Consider the following 14355-nt stretch of genomic DNA (forward strand, 5'->3'; position numbering starts at 1 on the left):
AAATTTCAAAAATTTTGTTACACATTTCAGAAGAAAAAATAATTAAATGAAATTTTTGCAAAGGAGAGGTGACAAAATATCATTCTGACTGACCCTACAATTTGATTTAGTCAAGTTTTATTGCCATCTTTAAGTTTTTGTTTTGCAATACAGTCATTTCTGAACATATCCCCTCCCTCCTTAGTGGAATTAATCCATACCTTGTTACAAAGAAAAACAGTAAAATAGAATCAAGATAGTCACAACATCATAGATTTATAACTCAAAGAGACTTAAAAGTCATCTGGGTCAAACATTTTATTTTACATATGAGGAAAGAAGCCCAGAAGGTTTATGTCACACACATGTAAATAGCAGAGATAGGATATATCCCCAGATATTCAGACTCCAAATCCAATTCAGCTTCCTTTTAGTGATCTACATGTTGTTTTACTCATTCTACTTTTTATTAACTTTGCATCAATTCATATCATATTTCCTTATGTTGCTTGGAATTTCTCATTTCCATCATTTCAAACTGTCTAGCAATATTACATTAATTTTACACATTATGGGTACCCATTTTGTTTCCAGGTGACTTTTGCCATTTTTACTCTTCTACCAGTTGGACTTAGTTATTGATATTAGGTTCTATCCTCAAGGTGGTACAGTGGATAGAGCACTGGCCCTGGAGTCAAGAGGACCTGAGTTCAGATGTGACCTCAGACACTTAATAATTGCCTATGTGACCCTGGGCAAGCCACTTAACTCCATTGCCTTAAATAAATACTTCTTAAAAGATCAAATGTCACATTACTCGGTGCTCATGGAATTGCATCTTTCTATAATTTTTGCCAGTTAAAATTCTTTGCCATAAAAAAATTTAATGCAAATTAAAGGTAAGAAAAATTGTTATTACCTTTTTATTTCTTCTATTGATTGTTGGGTAGAGTCAAATCACTGAACTTCCTTGTTTTTCAGTTTCTTTTTATAAGATGGATCCAGATGCATATATATCATTCACTACTTCTTCTAGATAAAAATAAACAGAGAAATTGAGACTGCAGGGAACCTAAGAGTCATCTGTTATAACACCTCTCCCCCATACTAGTCAATTTTATATTACAGAAATGGAATTTTTCCAATAAATTAATAGAAAATAATTAAATAAATTGGAAGTTATACATATTTGTTCAAAAATGCAAAACTAAAGTCATGTGCATTATGTATATGAATTTATATCACTCCAAAAATATTTTGTGAATTTTTATAAGGTGAGAATTAGGAGTTATTATGTTGTTCATTACCAAAGAAAGATACTACACACATCCAGAGATTTTATGGTTTCATTTTCTTTAAGTGTAAATATTTTTCCCTCAAAAAATATTTCCAATTAAATAAGAGTAATTGGGGTTTATATAGTCTCCCTTTTGAAATGTGTTCATATCATAACAAATGTATGATTTATTAACAAATACATGCATGAGAAATTGCCTGTTTTGAATGGAGTTCTCTATGACTTGTTAAAGCCAGAACATGTCCTTTGCCAAAGACTAAATTAGTATGAAAATGGAATGACTACTTTTATCAGTAAGTCAGAATGAATAAATAATTCATTCTGTATAAAGAAAGAACTTCTAAGATGTCAAAATATCATTTTTCAGATTGGAAGAAGTATCTTTTATATTGACAGATCTTAAACTCTACATTTTGTAGGCTGAGAAAGACAAGAAGATAGAACAGCTCTCCAACATATGATCCATGATGCTTACAAATCAGCTATTATAATCTGTTACAATCCATTGAAAATCCTGGAGAATTCTGGAAAATTCAGGAATATGATCACAAAGAATAGATTTCTTCAGTTCACACATTTTTCCCATTCCAACTAATTATTTTGATAAAGATTTACCACTCTTCAGAAAAAAAATAGTCAACCTGGCTTTAGGTACTTCCATTTTTTTCATAAAATTTTTATTTGATCAACGTGGATGCTCCTTCAGGTCATATATTCATTCATCTAACATTCATGAAATGTCTACTGTGTGCTAAGCACTATGTTTGTAACTGGGGAAAATGTAGAGTTTTGATAAAACATATTCCCTGCTTAAACAGAACATGCAGTCCAGTACAAGGCAAGGACAAATGATATAACCAACATAATGACACATAAGGGTATTAGAGGTGTGTAAAGTAAAGAATTGGGTGTTTGGGGAGAAAGTTCTACCAAGAATTTTTCTATGTGAGGTGATTTTTGTATATGTCTTACCTATGAAGGATTTCTTTTTCTTTCTCTCTCTCTCTCTCTCTCTCTCTCTCTCTCTCTCTCTCTCTCTCTCCTTTTTCCTTTCCTCTCTTCTAGCTCTGCTGAAAGGTAATTCTGCTGATTGTAAAGACTTCCTTTTCTCATATGCAAATTTACAACTCCTCTATAACTTATAATCTTGAAAGTTGCATGGAGCAGTAAGTCATTAAGTGATTTGTCCATTGTCAAAAAGCCAAGATATATCAGAGGCAACATTTGAATCTATCTTCCTGATTCTCAGTCATTCCAGATGGAACTCAGTCCTCTATCCCCTATACCTAAGTTTTTTAAGCCAAAATAAATATCGCTATTTTCTTTAAGTGATCTGACATGGTGCCTAAATACATCATTATTCTTATTGCCCTTCCCTGTATGTCCTAGAATTGTTAAGAACCTTTTAAAAATTCATCATTCAAAATTCCACATGGCACTTTCATATCCCTTACCTGAGACATTATATAATTTTTTAAAGATAGATCACATTAATTTTATGAACCATATTTTACATGTTTTAGTCTTTGAGCTTACAGTACACTAAAACTTACAGATTTTTTCATATAAATTGTTATCTATCCATTCTCACAATACACATTTAAACCCAACTATTTTTGAACTGAAGTATATTACCTTATCTATTTTGATACTTCTATGGATCTATGATTTTATCGGTTTAAGCACTCCCTCCAGATTGAAACTAATTCATAAATTCATTCACACTATGTTTTCCCACAAATGATCCACAATCTGTTCATCATAATGGGAACTTTTTTCTAGATCTATTGAAATTATGTAAAAGTCATTGTATTACTTGGCCTGTCCATAATTTAGACTTTTTCTTCCTGCATATCTTCTAGTCATATAATGCTCTAAAGATATGATTTATTACTCTTTCCTTGAATAATTATTTAAAATATATAATATGCATTAAAATAAATATATAGTGTTCTTTTGTTTTTAAATCACCTTTTTTTCTAAATATATTGTCTCCTCCTATCCAGAAAATTATCCTTTGTATAAAACAAAAAGACAGGAAAAAGAAATTCTATAAAACCAATCAACATATCAACTGATCCTGACCTGTATACAATATTTCATATCCATAGACAACCACCTGTAGAGCAATGAATATGCACAATTTTTTTACTGGCAATATATTGCAGTTAATTTATTCCCATCATGTGTCTACCTGTTCAACTTAGTCCTCTTCATTATTTGCTCTGGGTGACAACCAATTTTAATTCTTCAAAGATGTCGCTAGGTGAAACAGTGGATAACTTGCAGAGCCTAGAATCAGGAGGACTTGAATTCAAACACTGCTTCAGAATCTTACTGGGTGCATGACCAAGGTAAGCCTCCATTTGCCTTGGTTTCCTTCTCTATAAAATGAAAATAATAATAACACCTATTTTCCAGGCTTATTGAGAATAAAATGTTATTTCTGCAAGTTTAAGCCTGTGATCTGATGGGGCAGATGCAAATATCTAGCTTTGTAGGAATTCCACCCTTGGAGGTATAATTATGAAACTTATTAGTCACTAGTGATTATGCCCCCAGTTAGAAAATAACAATAGACTGAGGAGGGAAGAGAATTGGGAAGCCTACCCAGAGCTAGGAAAGGTTATGTTTTCTCATGTGTCTCCTGGACTTACCTATCCCATTTCCTCATGCCATGAACAAAGATACACAAGGAAATGCAAGGAACAGTCAACCACAGCTGGTTATGAGAAATAAGATTAGATCAGTCAGATGTGGTCTTTAATAGAATAAAAGAACAGACTTAGAAATGAAGTGCCAGTTGAAACCAGCTAAGGTAATACAGGGGAGGAGACAAATACTTCAAGACTGCCAATTACTACACATTCAGTTCCAAGTATCTATATTTTTTTCCCTCAACACTCCAATCACCAGAGAAATCATACACAATTAAAAAAAACAGTCTTACCTTACTATTTGACCCTTTTAGCTTTCACCTCTCAGTCTCTTTAGAGACACAAATTTGAGGAGGAAAACCACAATTTGTCATCATTCTTTTCCTACTTATATTGCAAGGGAAGGATGAGCCACCTCCCTCCATAAATACCACGTCTTTGTGTTTCTTCTCTTCAGGAGAGAGATCTTTGTTTAAGGCCCTTATAGCAAAAAACTCCAACCTCCAATTCTTATTCGATATTAGCTTTCCTATTTTCCCAAACTAGTAAGTCTCAAATGATAGAGAAGCCCTTATAAGATAGCCAATCCAAATGTTCCCAAAGGACTATTCTGAGTATACTGATTGATATATAATGGTTAGTTCATATAATTGTTTATCATAGTTAGACAATTAAGTATTCCTCATTGGCTGAATTTTTCCTTTGTGAATAACTGGACTGAATCCCTTTGAGTCTGAATCCTTTGGAGAATCATACTTGGGAAGCTCTACCTCCTGGGGTCAGGTGAAATAAGTATCACATCACCTTCAAAGAGCACCTTAACTTTTCTATAGAAGTGGTTTGTAACCTTCTTTGTGTCATGGATCCTTTTATCATTTTGATGAAGCCTCTGGATCCCTTCTTAAAATAATATTTTAAATGAATAAAATGCATATGATTACAATGGAAATCAATTAGGTTGAAATACAGTTGTCAAAATATTTTTTTTTATAAAGAACAAGTTTTTGATTCCAGGGAAAGAACCTTTGTTGTACAAAAAACTCTTCCACTTAAACTCTACTAAATACCCTCCATGATATTATAATACCATTGGTGAACTTATATTTCTGAAAATTATGCCTCATTTGACATTAATAATCAGAAGATTCTGATTAGTTTCTTCTCTTGGTTCATCTTTTGAGGGATCTTGTATGCTCTCAACATATGTATGAGCAAGGGAGAATATGGTGTTGGGAAGAACTTTTAAGGAACTGTCTTGCTCTGCTGTATAAAAAAATTAATAGTCAATAAATAATAAGCACAATGGATGTCATTGTATGTGTACCTTCTAGTCAATAGAGTAGACTATGAAGACTTGATCTGCTGTAGAATAGTATTCATAAAAATCTACCTCTTCCATTCTTATACTTTTATCAAGGATGTCCTCTGTTTCTATAAAGATAATTTTCAAAAAAAATTTGTAGATACATAAAAGGAAAGTAATTGGCACTTTCTCAGTCATTTGTTTTAGTTGTTGTTATAATGAAATCCATGAATTTTTCCAAGCATTTGTTATCCTTCCTTCTATCAGAAATCATGATATAATTGATCTTCAAGCCTTCAGAATTGTGTAGATTGCCCCTTTCCCCGCATGGACTTCCTTCACATGTATTTGGTTTAAATCAACTGCTCATTACATCTTTATTTTCTTTAAGGACCTTTCTATCTCATTAAGCAGCCCATTGAACATTGTGATGTTGAAATTAAAAAGATCGGAGTTCAAATCCAGTATCAGATACTCTCTGCATAACCCAGACAAGTCACTAAACTTCTGGTTATCTCCATTTCCTTATTTGTAAAATAGGGATGATAATAGTGCCTTCTTTAAAGAGTTGTGAGAATAAAATAAGGTAGCAAATGTCATGCACTTTGCAAACTTTAAAGTGCTATGTTAATTTTACTTTTACCATTAAACTGTTTGAACATATAATTAAAAAAACACACCATTAAGATATATTCTCAACAACAAATTGTGAAATCAAAGAGTATGTATAACTTTTGTAAATTTTGCTTTGGATTGCTAGTTTCCAAAAATATTATCCTACTTTATAATTCTTCCAGCAATGAGTGAGTATACCTGGCTGTCTGCAATCCTGTCAGCAATAAATTTGAGAATTTTTCATTATTTTTGTGAGTTTTATAGGAGCAATGTAGTACCTCTGATTTATTTTAATTTTCATCTCTTTATTAGTGAAACTGTTGTTCTTTCACAGCAAATAATATTACTAACAAACATATTTATTTAATTTTTATTTTAATTTAATATTTAATCATTTAATATTTATTTATTTAGACCATTCTCTAAAATAGGTGCTTCTCTTGTTTCACATCATTTCATGTTATATTTTTAAATGTATACTTATTTCAAGAATCAAATAAAAAAATCAGAAGTCAGGTGTGATCCTTGGTATATAAGTTGATGTTTTATTCTGTATCTAAATGAATATACCACTTAGTAGAGCATAGGAGACTTAATCAACCTTTTTTTTTGCAAGGCAAATGGGGTTAAGTGCCTTGCCGAAGGCCACAGAGCTAGGTAATTATTACGTGTCTGAGACCAGATTTGAACCCAGGTACCCCTGACTCCAGGGCCGGTGCTTTAGCCACTACGCCACCTAGCTGTGCCCTTAATCAATCTCTTATTGCTACAATTTATTAACTCATTTCATAGAATGGAAGGTGTGCAAAGAAATGTTTTTCTTTTCTCTTGTAGATTTATGGTAATACAAACATACATCTTTAATGCTATGAACACAGCAGACAGTTTCATTATTCTAAGGCAAGAGAAACAGATACTAAAACTGACCAGTCTGATTTCACTGATTAATAAGGCATCCTGTTTAGCAAAAACAACATAAAACTCCTTCCTGTTGTTTAAATACTAAAATTTATCATGCATTTTTTTATTTCTATTGCCTGAGTACAGAGGCCTCGGGAAAAATGTGCATAGAATAAAAACAAATTAGAGAAGGAGAGAATTAGTAAGTAGGGAGGGGAGTGGGGAGCCATATATTCTGCTTCTTTCAACTTATTCAATTTAACACTAGTTCTTCAATAAGGAATTTTTTCAGTATACTGATTATATTGTTTCTTTCACTTTCAAAGATTTCAAAGTTATCCTTTTCACTTATCTGTGAATTATTATATTTTTCATAAGTACTGCAGATATATAAAATGTCAGAAAACTTGAGAACAGCATAGATAGACTAACCACATAGGATCCTGAGGACTGAATCTCTTTGTGGCGATTACTTGCCATGTTTCTCTTTCTTTCTGTGCGTGGGAGCAAGGGGGTGGGAAATGGGCCACTATGAAGTTTGAAGTCACTATGCAAATGTCGACATGAATCTCAGGCTTCTTTTTTGTTTATAGAATGGACTGATTGTGTGATAAGCAACTGGAATGTGTTTCGGTCACTTTCCATCTTAGTGTTAGCAGTCTTCATTTGGCTGTATTTCGAGAAGAGCAACAAAACAATGACAGAGAGAGAAAAGAACTTGACTGACCTGTACTCTACTTGCCCCCGGTTTTTCCCTTATTCTTTATTTAAGACGTAAATGGGAAGAAAATTCAATGTGTTCAGAATTTCTCAACACTGTTTTCTCAATTGGATGTTGTTATTTCAGAAATGAATACCTCTGTTTCTTCCAATCTAGAAGCAGTTTCGTATCTGCCTAAAGTGGAACTGCTTGGGACAGTGAAAAGAGAACTTGGGGTCAAAAGAACTAAATTCGAATCGTTGCCCCTTCTACTGTTACCTGTGTGACATTGGGCAATTAATGGATTAACACGCATTTCTTAAGCACTATTTGCTAAGCACTGGAAGTAGTTAGTTCATTTTTCTGACTCTAGTCCATTATCTGGAGAAGATTGTATTAGTTGCTAGATGACCTCTATGATACTTTATCTTCTATAACTATGATATTATCGAAATAATTTTACTTTGCTACCTTTCATTTTCTTCATCTATATGAAATGAGGGAATTGAACTAAATGATTACTAGCATCCCTTCCAACTTTACAGTCCTATAATCATAAGAATGACTTATTTCCACATTTCAGAGTTCACAAAAAATTTTATCAAAATAATTTATTTTAAGTACATATTGCTTTGAATCATTGCCTATAATTTTCCTAAGTTATGGTAAGTGAAAAAACCACTGACTTTGTAGTAAAAGGAACTGATTTAAATTTCAGTCACTGGCACTTACTACCTGTATGATCTTGGACAGCTCATTTCCCACTGCATCGGAGTCTCTTCATCTGTAAAATGAATGTGTGTAGAGGACAAAGAGGAGAGAAGAATAAATTACCTATTTGACCACTTCTATCTCCAAATCTAGAATCCTACCATACTATCAATCGGGTACCAGGATAAAAGCTGGTTAAGGAACAATACTAGCTCCTGACTTCAAGCAAATCACTTGATTTCTGCCTTAGTGGTTCCCATCATTCATTCAATTTATTGAAATTTTTCAAATGTCTGTTAAATGCCTTTTGTGGAGAGAGCCAGTGCTAGTAGGCTCTAGAAGAGTATAAAATTTAGATAAGCCAAGGCTTTTGTCTACATGGTAACTGTGATCCATGGGAGATTATGATAGTCTATATACAGAAAGAACTCTAATACATGATATTAAATGATAGCTTTATGAAAAAAGTGAAAAACAAAATACTCCCATGAAATCCAAAGAGTTATTATCAGTAGGAGAAATTCCTACTGTTTCCTAGAGGGAAGTTTTAACAGGGTTTTAGAAGATAGGTGAGGAATAAAACTGACAAACAAAAAAAAAAAAAGGAAGAACATTGAGGCACAAGGAATAACATTAGGAAATAAAGACAGGAAAACACAAAGTAAATTTGGAATGAGAAGTAGGGAGTAACTTAGTTTAACTCCAACACGGATATACATAAAAGGCTACAATATGAGATCACAGTGTAATGAAAAGGTGCCATCATGAAATTCATAATTCAAGAGGAGATAGTACAAACAATATAATATTATAGTGGGTTTGGGGGGAATTCATAATTTTAAAACTGGAAGAAGCCTAGAAGACAACAAATTTGACCACCTTCATTTATAGATGAAGAAACTAAGGTCCAGAGGGTTGAGGACACTTGTACAAAGTCAAAAGTTCTGTAGGGACTTCAATCCAGGGCATGTGACTTAAATTTCATTGTTCTTCCATTTGCACTAAGATAGCTCAAGGATGACTTTCATGTTTTGTCATTTTATTGGATTTTTTTCTCTTTCCCTGAATTTCCATTCAGGGATGCCAAGATGAGAACTGTTGGAGAGCTTAAGGAAAAGGGAGGACAAGTTTGGTCTTGTAGTCAGGGAAAGGAAATTACCAATGAAATGCTTGATTAATTGCTATGAAAGGTAAAAGAATCCTTCACATTGACCAATGTCTGTGTTCCGATTTTCCCAAGACAGCTCTTGGTTATATTTCATCAGCTAAGTTTTTTTTATGCAATAGAATTAAAGAATTTATTTAACTGGTTTAGTTGGTTCTATTGTCCCAATTTAACCATAAAAGTGCAATATAACTCATCAGGGACATACAGGAGATGAGTCTAAAATGGCTAATTAAAACTTGCATACAAATAAATAATGTCCATGGTTATTACAGAAGGTCAGGTTGACCCATTGAATAGGTTACTGCTTCTGGAGTCAGGAAAACCTGAATTGAAATCCAGCCTCAGACACTTACTAGCTGTATGATACCAGACAACTCATTTTTAACTTTTCTTTACCTCAATTTCCCCTTCTGTGAAATAAGGATAATAAAAGCATCTACCTCCTAGGCTGTTGTGAGGACTAAATGAGAGAATAATTGCAAAGTTGTTAGCATGGTGCCTAGCACATAATAAGTGATATAAAAAGTTAGTGATTCTTTTTATTCTTATTGTTTTTATTATTCTGGAGAGAATATGTTTGTCAATATCTAGATACTTTTAATCAGTATCAGTTTAGAATGAATTACATATACTTAATTCATGCAAATAACAATATAACTATTAGCTATTTTGAAATTTAAAATAATATTTTGAGCAAAAATATTAGGACCAAGCCCATTTCCTCTCCCCTTAAATTTCTCCTGAAACGTTCGCTTCCAATCAGAGGCTACTAGGTGATGCAGGGCATAGATGATGAATCTGAAGGCTGGAAGACTTGAGTTCAAATTTGGCTTTAGACACTTACTAGACAAACTATTTCACTTCTATTTGCCTCAGTTTCCTTGACTATAAAAAGAGAATGATAAAAGTATCTACCTCAGAGGGTTGTTGTGAAGATCGAATGAGAATCTTTTTAATACATAGTAGGCACAATATAAATGCTTTTTTGCCTTCCCCATTCAATTTGTCTTCCAACCTCAGGTTCCTTTATCCCAAGCTCACCCTGCTCTCTTCTGAGGCCGCACTGGAAGGCTAATAGGCAAATTCCAATTGGTTTCCCTACTTTGTACACAGTAGCTAGACTACAGATTCAATTTGTTTCAATAAGAAACTGGGAAAACTGGGGAAAGTGAAAAACAAAATACTCTGATGAAATCCAAAGGGGAAGAGTTGTTACCTATGTTCTATTATTTAGTATGTGACTAGATTCTGGAGCTAATAACAACATTTAAGGAAGCCGAGGTCTTGGTGGTGTTGTTGACTATGGCCCTTTCAGGGTCTCCAGATTTCTGCGGATTGTGACTATAATAGAGCACAGAAATCAAACAATAGTATCCCATGGAAGATTGAGGAGACTAATGGTATACATTTGTCCAGATGGATAAGATTAATTGCTTTAATGAAAAGAGAGCTGGATTTGGCCAAAGTGAGCATCAGTTAAAATTCCAGTTTGGGCAACTCAATTAACTTCCTTGGAACTCTCAGTTTTCTTACCTGGAAAATTTGGGGACCAGACTAAAAGTCCTCTAAGTTTGCAATTTTAAATCTATGAGCCCATAAACTTATGGCATAGAATTTAATAAATGAATTTTTAAATTGATAAAAATTAAATGATAAAAATGGGTAAAGGGAATTTTAAAGGGGTTAGAAGGGTCTTAACAGTTAGCATTATTTTGCTTTGGTTTTTTTTTTCCTTCACTTTGTTTGAATTCCCTGAATTCAGGACAGTCATTGGCATACACTAAGTACTTAATAAATGTTTCCTGACTGCAGGACTCCCTTAAGTCATATACACATACCCTTCAAGAAAACAAAAAATTACTGTTGAAATGAAGGGAGGAAAAAAAGAGAACTTGGGTGAAAGTAGTGAATTGCAGTGAACTGTCTCATTGCTTTTTTTTCCAAGAAAGCTCTGTGAACTCTGATTTATGAATAATTCATATGGCTGGAAAATTCAAGGTGATCCATTGGGGCACTCCTACAACTATAGCAACAGAAGGTAAATTTAAGTAAGCCTCCTGAATTGGTTCAGATGCCCGCAGGGAAAGTTTTGTTGTTAGTCAATTAGATTGCATTGTTTTGATATTGGATGTATGTTATACAACAGAGTTGTCATTTATCCTAAAGACAAGAGTAATGGCTCAAGCCCAGCATACGTGAGCACAGGCATGGGCACACACACACACACACACACAGACACACACACACACACACACACACACAAACACACACACACACACACACACATACACACACATGCCACAGGGCTTTGTTTCTTATCCCCAAAGTGCACTTATCATGTGACAAAATATATTAGACAAAAAACCATACCCTGTTTTTATCATTCACACATTTTGAATAAACTTGTTTATGTACACCTTGTCTCCCTAATTGAAAATAAGCTTTTTTTTTTAGTTCTTGTCTCTGTGTTTCCAGCACTTAGTAGGTACTATACACAGCTAGATACCAATTGGTGTAAATAATAAATCCTCTGAAGCTATCACACTATTCAAAATTATAAGTATTATAATAATTATGATGATCATTGTTTCCAACCCAATAGAAATATCCAGTTCAGATTCAATTAATATAATTACATCATTTTCATTACTGGAGCTAATTAAGGCCCAGCTTATAAATTGATTATAGTACAGCTAGTACTATTGGTCTTATGCCACTAAAATGGGGATTCCGTGAAGGCAGGAACCACATCTTATCTAAACTTTATATCACCCTATCACCTAGTATAATGCTTAATAAGTTTTTATTTCATTATATATTGAATAGTCTTTCCATTATTAACTTTAACTATTGCAAAATAATTTATTAGGATTTATAATTTATCTAACAAATACTTCCTATAATTAGATTCAGAATTGTATTTTTTTTTCCAGATATACTTATGTTGAAGTTTGGCTATAGCTTTATCATACCTTTGTCCCCTTTGCCGTCTAAAAATCTAGCCTTAGATACTTTCTAATTGTGGAAACTTGTCTCTATTTGACTCACTTTCCTCAGCTATTAAAATGAAGATAATAACAGCTCTTATCTCTCAGAGTTGTGAGGATCAAATGAAATCATATTTGTAAAATAGCACAGTACCTAGTGAATAGTATGTTCTATATAAATGCTTATTCCCTTCCCCTATTTCCATCTTAATTAAGGTCATTTTGTAACATTACTGAGAGTCCTGCAATGCATCCCTATTGTAAAAAGTAAGGTCCTAAGTGGTACTAGATTAGTTGAAGAATTAAGTTCATAAATCCTCCTAAGTATGTATTAATGTACTTACAGATGAAACTGTGCCAAGAGCATGTCTATGAATATCTTGAGAAAGAAAGTAAATGGAGTGTAACTATTTATGTGTTTCAGGGCACGACAAAATTATGGTGACTCTAAAACCATGTTCAACTTATTTGCGGAGCTGTTCTAACAGAGTGGACGGTTGCTCTGTTATTCACCAACACTTCCCTACTCTCTGCCAGGTGTTTGAATAAGGAAGTTGAGGGAGGGAAAATAATTAAGAAAATGAAGGCAAATGAAAAAAAAAAGAAAGAATTAGTAGGATTTGAGTAGGCAGAGAGAAGTGAGATAGTCATTTCAGAGAGAAGAATATGAAATGACTTAAAGGCAAGAATGAACCTGGCAAATGCTGAGAAACCAAACTGAATAGAGTTAGGAGCACCTGGTTAAGCCTTTGGGTGTTCTCAAGACTTGTGTCCAGTCCATCTGACAAGCTGACAAAGTTAATAATCACAATGATGAGACTCTAAGACAGCTGGGCATTCTAAAGGGGGTGGGGGAAGGATCACAGCAGAAGTGTCTAAATGAATTAGCAAAAAATGGGCAAGGATTCAGCCTACACAAAAAAAATATAACTGATCTACCTTTTTCTATTGTTGCTGTCATTTCATAGTTGTGCCAGAGAAAGAGATAGAACAGTAGATTTTAAGTGCTTTGGAAGTCTTAGGAGGAACATGCTGATGACACTCGAATGTGTCATCAAGATAATAATAGGATATGGAGCCATATTTGGATCATCTTTCTGTCCTAACTCTCATTTCAAAAATAAGAAATAAGCATAATAGCTGCCCAAGGCTATGTAGTTGGTAAATAGCAGAGGCCTTCTGACTCCAAATCAAAGGGTCTTTGAATCTCCTCTGAAGCTAGTGTTGCCCCCTCAAATAATTTTTATATGCTTCCTGAATATCTATATAGGTACATGTTCCCCTTGGTTCCTTGAGGATAGACGTTCTATACCTAGTCAAGATCTGTGATTTTGTGAGTGTGTATTTTCATTCCATTGATCAATCATAATCCTTCTAGGTCTTAGTAGAAGATATGCAAACACTACTATGCTTTTTAAAATGTATCTTAACCCTATTGACTTGCAAACACACACACACAAAAGATACATTATTCTTTACTAAGTTAAATGATTTTGAAACCCACCAAAATTATTTAGCCTCAGTGCCAGAGGATGAATAAATGAATGAATGAAAAGTATGTTCTGGGAGAACAAATAGGAAAAAATAGAAATTCTCTGATCTCAAGGAGCATGTACTCTAATTGGAGGAGTCAATGTATCTACAACCAGGTTTGATGGGAACTGGCATAGCCTTCAATCCAGGGTGCAAAGAAATAAAGTTAGACCTTTATGGAAGACCTCCTCTCAGATACTTAATAATTGTTTTAAAGGAAGAATGGGAACTATTTTTCTAAAATACTGTTTCCTGTCATCTAAAGATGAATATTTAGTGTGTGTCAAAGAAAAGATAATGAATAAGAAAAATCAGAGAAACCAAGGAAAATCAGTACAGAATAATGATGATTTTGGTAAATCCAGGCAATTCAAGGTCTCTTAAGGATTACCTCCAATCACATTGCTAAAACATAAAATGGGGAGAAGGTACCTTAGGGCTAAGGAGTAGGAGGCAGAATGACTAGAAATGATTCTTTGAAAAATATTGCTTGCCATTCCAGAAT

At 33.6% G+C, this 14355-nt stretch overlaps 1 protein-coding gene and 1 long non-coding RNA gene across 2 annotated transcripts in view; one reads left to right on the forward strand and one right to left on the reverse strand.

Moving 5' to 3' along the window:
* Positions 1-3780, reverse strand: part of LOC141487999 (uncharacterized) — a 33841-nt gene extending 30061 nt beyond the window's left edge. Inside the window, exons 1-2 of the long non-coding RNA XR_012468562.1 lie at positions 3471-3780; positions 899-1011 (exon numbers count right to left, since the gene is read on the reverse strand). This is a non-coding gene — a long non-coding RNA (uncharacterized LOC141487999). The remainder of the gene's footprint in view (positions 1-898; positions 1012-3470) is intronic.
* The window catches only part of PDE7B (phosphodiesterase 7B), a 494425-nt gene that overhangs the window by 68886 nt on the left and 411184 nt on the right, over positions 1-14355 (forward strand). The window lies entirely within an intron of this gene.

The sequence above is a fragment of the Macrotis lagotis genome, chromosome 5 (assembly GCF_037893015.1).
Source record: "Macrotis lagotis isolate mMagLag1 chromosome 5, bilby.v1.9.chrom.fasta, whole genome shotgun sequence".
Taxonomy (NCBI): Eukaryota; Metazoa; Chordata; class Mammalia; order Peramelemorphia; family Peramelidae; genus Macrotis; species Macrotis lagotis.